Source organism: Galleria mellonella, unplaced genomic scaffold (genome assembly GCF_026898425.1).
Source record: "Galleria mellonella isolate WM207_F2 unplaced genomic scaffold, CSIRO_AGI_GalMel_v1 utg83, whole genome shotgun sequence".
Classification (NCBI taxonomy): domain Eukaryota; kingdom Metazoa; phylum Arthropoda; class Insecta; order Lepidoptera; family Pyralidae; genus Galleria; species Galleria mellonella.
In genome coordinates, this window is record NW_026442162.1 from 531,688 (window position 1) to 540,675 (window position 8,988).

Genomic DNA, 8,988 nt, shown 5'->3' on the forward strand with positions numbered 1-8,988 from the left:
ATTGACAACAATTCCCTTTTAACTAAGATGTTTCATAGTCACGTTGTGAGATAATATTGTAAGTTGTTTTCATCATACATACGCATTTATGTGATAAACTGGCGTTTTCTTATAAAATGTTTGCCTTAATTTAGCACAAAACATTTTATATCTAATATATTAAGATCGTAAATTGTGACTGATAAGTTACAATTTAAGATTGAATGCGCGTGGATTTTTAAAGACCTTGACAAGTGCTCCCCATCATTTGATATATTCCACAAGGTCCTAAGCATATTGAAATTTAACTTTAACATAACACAGCTTTTGAGTAACCATGGATATCATGAACAATTCAACAACATTCAATTCAAACTATATTTATATGGGGGAAAGGGATTATTAGTAATAGAGACTGAGAATCCCATTGCTAGCAATATACCCAACCAAGTCGACCTCCTCGCGGTTCTCCCTGAAAACTATCATGGTTAATTCCTGATGAATTCATCATGATGGGCCAACTGGCCTGTTTTCATTTTTATCTATCACCCTTCACTGGTGCTTCGCCAGCGTATCCCGTTAGCGCAGGCGGGGTTACCATACCATTATCACCCATCAAAAAAAAAGCTATATTTATATATATTATCCGTGGTATATTAATGTATAAGAGCAATAAACCTAAATATATATTTATATTTCTTTATCTTAGAGTATCTCTAATAAAAATGTGCTTAAACTTTATATGTTTGCATTAAATTATAATTCTCTTTATGTGGAACAAAAAAGAACAATGTAGACCATTGTGCTTTTCAAATGCCATATATTATGGGGGAAGGGATTATTAGTAAAGCGAACTTTCAGTTTCATTTTTAGCAATGTACCCTGTCAGGTCAACCTCTACGTGGACCTCCCTAGAAACCGTCGTGCTGAATTTCAGGTGTATTCATTACGATGGGTTAACTGACCTGCCTTTTCATCGTCACCTATCATCTCTTATTGGTGCCCCGCCAGTGTATACCGTTAGCGCAGGCGGTTTCCATTCCATTATCATTAATTAATAACAAAACATGTTAAAATATTAAAAGAATATTTAAAAGAATAGTGAAGAAGTAAATTTATGTATCTACTCGTATACGAGTATATATAAAAATTAATGCCACTTTTCGTTGCGATTTTATAACTCAAGAACGGGCTCACCTATCCAAACCAAATGTTTAGGCTTTGTTCGGACTATTTAGTACATTGTTTATGTGAAGTTTGCATAAAATCGGTCGAGTGGTTCTTCATTTATCACATTTTTTGTAACAAATGGATTCAATAAATGGCGGATCATTTTGTTGATGGGGATTTTTGTGTCAAATTCAAACTTTTATTAAGATGGGGATTGTGCTGTCAAATTAAAACTTTTTTCAGTGTTTACAGTACAAGCATGTTCTTATGTCACTCATGCTGTCATTTAAATTTTTTTTTTATTATTTCACTTTATACGTAGCGAAGCACGTACCGGGCCGCTAGTCTTGTATAAAAATACAATTATTCATGCATTCCGCAAACATTGTCAATACCTAATTGTACATACCTAGTTGTATAGTGGAGTAGAGTACGTCTGTAGAGGTAAATACGTTACAATTTATTTGTTAAACTCGCGTCGAGTGCTTTTAGAGACAGGGGTCGTGTAGCAAACAGCGAATTAGCGGCGAAATGTTCGTGAGTCAACATCGCCTGATCAAAGCGTACACACAGGCATATGACAGCCGACAAACTTTTTCACATGGTAGTTGTAGTTGTACTTCTAGTTTTAGTCTATGAGAAGTAAATCTATAGACAGAAATAAAAATCAATTGTCGAATATATGTAAGCGCATCTGTTTAAAATGGCTGCATCATTTCTTGTAACACGGCTATGCAAAAACTTACGCCCCTACGAAACTGGTGTGTTAGCCACTGATTGTTAATTTTATTTATTTAAATCTTAAATAAAAAAGTAATTTTAGTAGTATCCAATTTTTTTATTTTTTGCAGGAAGTAATATATAATATAATAATAAGAATAATGCACACATACATGCATATCCAATACATACCCAAACATAGTATCCAGAAGCGTAGTAGTCAGGAAAGTTTTGTAGATATGCGTCATAGGTATGTTGAATCACGTTAAGTACTTAATGTACTAATGTGTGTAATAAATAACCCATGTGGTTATCGTTAATTACAACCAGAGGGCCTACCATGAAGTATTTTCCGAAATTTCGGGGACGAACGAAACAGAAATTTGATGTTGAAATTACATAATACATGGTGTTTAAAATTATTAAAATAGTTAAAATATCGTTCCTTTGGACTATTAGAATAGGATTTATGATGAATTTAATATTAAGCTCTATTTACTGGGTCGATTTTGATACGAACAAAAACACGAAATTGAGCCCAAAATTTCGGAATTTCATTTCATGGTAGACCACCTGATCAATAAAGAAAGTACCTACGATGTGTCAACAGTTGTACAAGATTACGATACTTCAAAATTTATTAATAATGATTTTTGGATAGATTAGCCAATCTATTGTATACTATAAATATAATACATATAAAATTAATAGTTACGTAATAAATCAAGTCAATAATTTTATTGAACATATCATAATTAAATAAATATCGTACAATAAAAAAAATCTACAGTAGAATAATAAATACAGGTAACGTTAATCAGGCTTTGTTTTTAAATCGCTGTTATACAATGAGCAATCGACCGACATTCGATAATAGAATGCTGTACGTAACTATAGACAATTATATCGGAATTCGAGCAAGTTCACAAATTTTCACTTGCTAAACAGGCCCGGTTGAGAATTGATTAAAATCAGCAACGTACTTATTAAATACGTACAGAGGTCGTCAAACTGGGTACAATACTTGATCTGCCGGTGACAACAGAGATAACCCTTCGCTCGGCCACTGATACCGAATCTCCATATCCATCTACATTGAACATGCCCCATCCATAAGCCTTTCCACACAAGCGGCGATCAAACAAAGGATCAAATTAAACAAATCCGCAGACAATCGCGTTCCTACGAACACGACATGAAAGGCAGTTAATCAAACAACTATATCGCGAGGACAAACACCGCCCCCGCGCGTTTGTCGCGCAACTGTCGCTACAACAAATAGATTTATGATTGACCTTACACACTTAAATGAACAACAATGCTGAGTTTCGAGTGCAACTAATGCGATTTCAGAATAGCGCAATTCTCTCGGCCTTTGCGTATTTTTGTATAGCAGCTTTGCCGGCTGATGTACATTTTTAAAGTCATATTTGTACATTATTTGTAGAGGCTTTAAAAGTTATGCAACAAAAATGATTAATAAATGACGTGCATGATTAATTGAATTTATATATAGTGTAAAAAAGTATGCTATTGAAATTACGCGGTACGGAGATATAACACCACAGACATTCGTAAGTGAATCCTTCTCTAATGAATATTATTTATGAGAATAAGTGTACGAGTATACTGCGTACACAGAATCACTTCTAATTTGTTACCTTTGCTCTATTTCTTCTTTTTTTTGTTTATATATACATATTACTATTAGTCATAAGTTTTGTTATTTATGCTATGTTTGCTATTCATGTATTGTGTGTTAAATAAATGTCTATTTATTTATCTATCTAATATCCATGGCGATGTTCATGTCTAAAGGCGATGGTTACCACTTTCTATCAAGTGGTGAGCTCGTTGCTCAAAATAATTATTTTTTATGTGTGACCATTATGTATTAGTACAGTTTAGTATATAAAGTAAGATAGTGTCAAATTCTGGCGTTATGTTATCAGATCAGAATAGATTTATAGATTTGTGGTATAAACAAAAGATTATGAGATTTTCATAAAGGTAAGTATTGAACTACCTATTAGAGATTAATTACACATAATTATTAATGTGGGTAAATACGATAACTTTTTGTTGGTTTATTTAGGTAATATAATAATAAATTAAACAACGGACATACAAATATATTGTTGTTTCAGCGGTTTTTTGCTTTACGAAACAATTATCAGAATATATGATCTGCTTGTTGTAAAAATCTAAAAGTGAAAAAGTCGTTAGTGACACAATTCCTAAATTATCACTACGGATTATATTTTTTATGATAATACAAATATATGCAATAATCAATTTCAAAGCGATCAGTGATGCCCCAGAAGCAAAATAAATACTTATCGCAAAATAGTACTTATATGGATATTATTATAATACCTAATTGGTGACAAACAATGAGACGATTTAATTTTAAAAGTGGTATGTATACCTCTTATTATACCTAAAAAGATAGCAACACAAGAGCAGTAAATAGACAAAACATATAAGCAGTTAACAGTTTTTTTAATTAACATACATAAATACATATCTGTCACACTTGTGAAAGGCAGAAACAATGGAACACCAAATGCTTCGATTAAATTTTTTAATTAAAATATTATTTAATATTATATAATCCTTAAGTAATAGTACAAAAGTGAGTTTGTTTGTTTATTACGTTTTCACATTTAAACTAAGGAATCGGTTATTGTGAAATTCGGTGTAGAAATTGATGGGATCCTGGAGATGGTTATAGGCTACTTTTTCTCGCGGTCAGTGAACATATCTCAGTCACGTGGAAGAAGTCGCGGGTAAAAGCCAATATTTAAAAATTGTAGGTAACGTCAACGTAACTGTATCTAAACAAATATAATATTATGTTTATGATGATTATGCAAAATGAATACCCGTATGAAATCAATAGAGATATTGCTCATTTATTAAAAATAACACATTTATGTGAAGTCCTAATTAAATAAATTAAAACTTTTACATATATCGACGTTGAGGTAGAGTCATCTCGTTTATCGTTGCTGAATTACTGTAGTAGTGATTCGCAATTTGTCATTTTTAAAATTATTTTACATATTCTGAAAAAATAAACAGAAAATTATTGGAAGCGTGAAATGATAATGTAAATATATTGTATAACATGAAAGTTGAAAAGAAGAATACAGCAAATGTAATATAACTGTTCCTGTAACTTCGATACCTTAGATTATATAGATAGAGCATCGAGTCTCAAAAACGGGTCAACTTTTTGTCAGCTAATTGTCAAATTGGCTGACTGGTTTTTTTCATCAGTGTTTTATATATTTACGCACATAATGTATCTTGACATATCTATATTTAATTATTTACTAAATATAAATGGGGTTTTTACGTAATTAAAAGATGCAAAAATTATAAAACAAAATAAATATAGAAGTTATAAAATCAAAAAGTTGACCCGCTTTTCTCGAAGCATTTGTATGGAGATACTCTATAATCTAAGGTCGATACATATATCATCTTTACACATCATCATTATAACAGACATTATCGGGGGGAAGGGATTGTTAGTAATACGGATTACCACTTCCATTGCTAACAATATACCCAACAGGTCGATCTCCACGTGGTCCCCCTGGAACCCATTGTGCTGAATCCCAAGTGTATTCATCACGATGGGCTAATTGATCTGCCTTTTCATCCTCACCAATCATCTCTTACTGGTGCCCCGCCAGCGTATACCGTTAGCGCAGACGAAGTTATTATCCATTATCATCCATAAAAAAAACAGACATTATCTGTCCATTGCTGCACATAAACCTGACAGATGAAAAAAAATCGGTTTAAAACTGAAGGAGTTATGAGGTAAAGAATCGAGAAACGCCTTCTTTTTGAAGTCGGCTGAAAACGCTCGGTATTTTTATTAGAACTCCGGTATCATGAAGCGACAAGGTGAAAACTGTCGTTTCTAATAGTTTTGTTGTGAAAGGCAGTTTGTGTTCGCACTAATTTATGTTCGTCCGTTATCTATGGATGCGGGTGCGAGGTGCGCGCGCGCAGTTTGCAGTCATGGCGACGCCTGTATACCCCACCTCTGCTTTTTAACATGCACCACGCGACTAACAGCAACTGTTTCATTGATATGGATTTAAATAGACATCGCATTTACTTATACTACAGTTTTGATAAGCTCTAAAGAGCATGTTGATATCAATTCAGATTCTATACGATATTTACTATGTTAAAAAAGAATCATTACATTTTCGAAAAAGATTTGTGTAGTAGTGGCTAATTATCAATAAATAGATCTTGTAACATCACGATAAGTAGGTAACTATGTTCGAGTTTATTAAATGTTTCAAAGTGCCTTGTATATTGGGATGAAATTTTAGTTTATGGCGGGTTGTACGATGGTGATTTTGTAACATCACGACAAGTAGGTAACTATGTTCAAGTCCAATGTTTCAAAGTATATTTTAACTGTAATTAAAACTAGATCCATTTACGTGTAGTTTCCAGACCTTCCTCAATGTAGTGTATGAATGTCTAAAAATGTGTACGAATTGAATTAAATCAAGTATAAATATATTAAACGTTATGCGCATCCATACCATAAAATTAGCACACCCTCTCGAACAGATTTGTTGATTCATTTGAATTTTCAAAAAGACTACTTTGCATAAACATGGGCGCGTCGCGTAATTTCAACATAAATTTTCGCGTATTTCTATATTCAAATTGATATATAGTTTTATTATACTAATTATTCCTTGTTAAAAGTATTTTCTGTATTGTGCTGTTAATGGTGTGAAATTGTTATGGCTCTCGAATTTCTAAATATACAATTACAATAGATTAGATTTTTTAGGAGGCGAAAATATTTTATATTTGTTTATTTGTTTTAATGGTACACGATTGAAGATCATTACTATGAAGGGTGGAAGATGAGGATGAAAATAGATCAGTTAGTTCATTGTGATGAATTTTCCACGATAGTTTATAGGGGAAATCGCGTGAAGGTCGATCTGACAGGGTATGATAATAAAAATATGGTCGCCAGTCCCAAGTTGCTAATAATCTTTTTCTCTTAATAGTTTACAATTAGGTTTATAGATTATAACTGTAACCAATAGTCTATGTTGTAATATCTGCGTGAATTAGGACAAAAAATATTCTTTTGCGTTTATCAAGGTCTATGTGTATACCAAATTTTATTACAATTTATTTAGCTGTTAAAAAGTGATTGATTAACAAAAATTTAAACACCTTCACAAACTTTCGCGGTGACTAAAAAAGCGTTTATAATTCTGTGTAGATTTTAATAATTTCATTACTATTGAAGTAGCTGTTTTTTATGGAATCAATTATAAAATTATGATGTGTAAGTTCATAGACACTAATTATCACCGTTTTATATTTTTTGCAAAATAGAAAATATTAAATATATACATACAGATAAGTACATTACGTTTAATTAATATTTAAAAATATTTAAAAGTCTACCAAATGTTACTAGATGTAATGTCTGGATTCTGGACCATTTCAGGAATATTCCGTTGCTATTATAATTTATATTTAATATATAAAAGTGTGTTTTGATGCGAACCATTATGACTTTAGCGCCTGCCCATTTCACGCTCACCCCAAAAACAATGGTTATGGATAGGGTAGCCCATAGGGTTACAATGTAATAAACGAATAAAGATGTTGCGTGATTTGGAGATATCATAACGTGGGAACGCACCTTGATTGGTGGTTTTAATTAATTGAAGTTACTAATACGAGATCTATTGTCTAATCGTGGGAATATGGGAATCTATTGTATATGTAGAGAGTAGAGACGATACCTATAGTGCAGTATACCCGTTGAATAGAACAGTTCAAAGGAATTACTCGGATTAATATCAGCTGTTGAATTTATTCATTGTACTATCCGGTATTAGCTAAAGTTTCATTCTGTTTGATCATCTGGGTGAGTGACGGTTCTTCACTATGCGTTTCTATACGCATTTATTTTCACGCACAACCGAAGTATTTGCCAATAGTATTAAAATTTGCAAGTAGTAACCAATTGCCGGCAATTGTATTACTAAACAAGTACGACATTGAAATTTTCAAAAAACTTTCATATTCCTTTTTAAATAGCGGGCAATACAACTGTAATATCTATGATGTTGCGGGTGCCCATGGGCGACGGTAATCTTTTACTCTCAGGTGAGTCGCATGCTCGTTTGCCCCCTGTGTTATATAAAAATGAATTAACTCATTCGATAGAATTTTCTTTTTAGCATTTAACATGCAGACTGTATTGGTGATACAGTTACTTAATGGGGGGAAGAGATTGTTAATAATGCGGACTATCTGTTCCATTATTGGAAATTATACCCTGTTAGGTCGATAATATCATAATGATGGGCTAACTGACATGCCTTTTTATTCTCAGTGGTGCTCCGCCAGCGTATACCGTTAGCGCAAGCGGGGTAATCATTCCATTATCATACATAAAAAAAAATAGTTACCTAATAGGGATATATTTGTTGTATGCTCGTATTTATTCTTTTTTTTGAAAAATATAAATTTTCCATTTGACTAGAATAATAGTTTTTACGTGTGGAGTATTCTTTGAAATAGAACGTTTGAAACAGTTTGGATGTGATTATTAGAAAATTTGATTTGGTATAATGTTTATTGACGTAAACGAGATAACAGTTTTAGCTTTAATCTTAGTACAATTCATACCAAGCGCTCTGTACTTGACCGTTATAGCAGAGCTTAGATACTATAAGCTCTCCTATAGTTTACTTAGTGTTGCGTAATTTTCATAAAATGAATATAATCTAAATGTTTTGGCGTATGAAAAATGTTCACGAACCTATAAAAACTATAGAGTCAAATATTTTTCAGTTTTTAAAATTGAGCATGATCATTTAATCTCTCTCACCGAATCCGGAAATCCGATATTTCACATTAGCGCATTATAAAGCAACTACTCAAAAAGGACCCGGCGGACCATTAAATTTTATTTTTACCAGCGGCTGGTGAAGGGTGCCCAAAGCGGCGGGGCGTTCGCGGGACATAAATAATGGCAAAAAAACATATTGCGTTTGTTGCTCAGCTCATTATGCGCAATTAGCTACGATTGTGACAGCG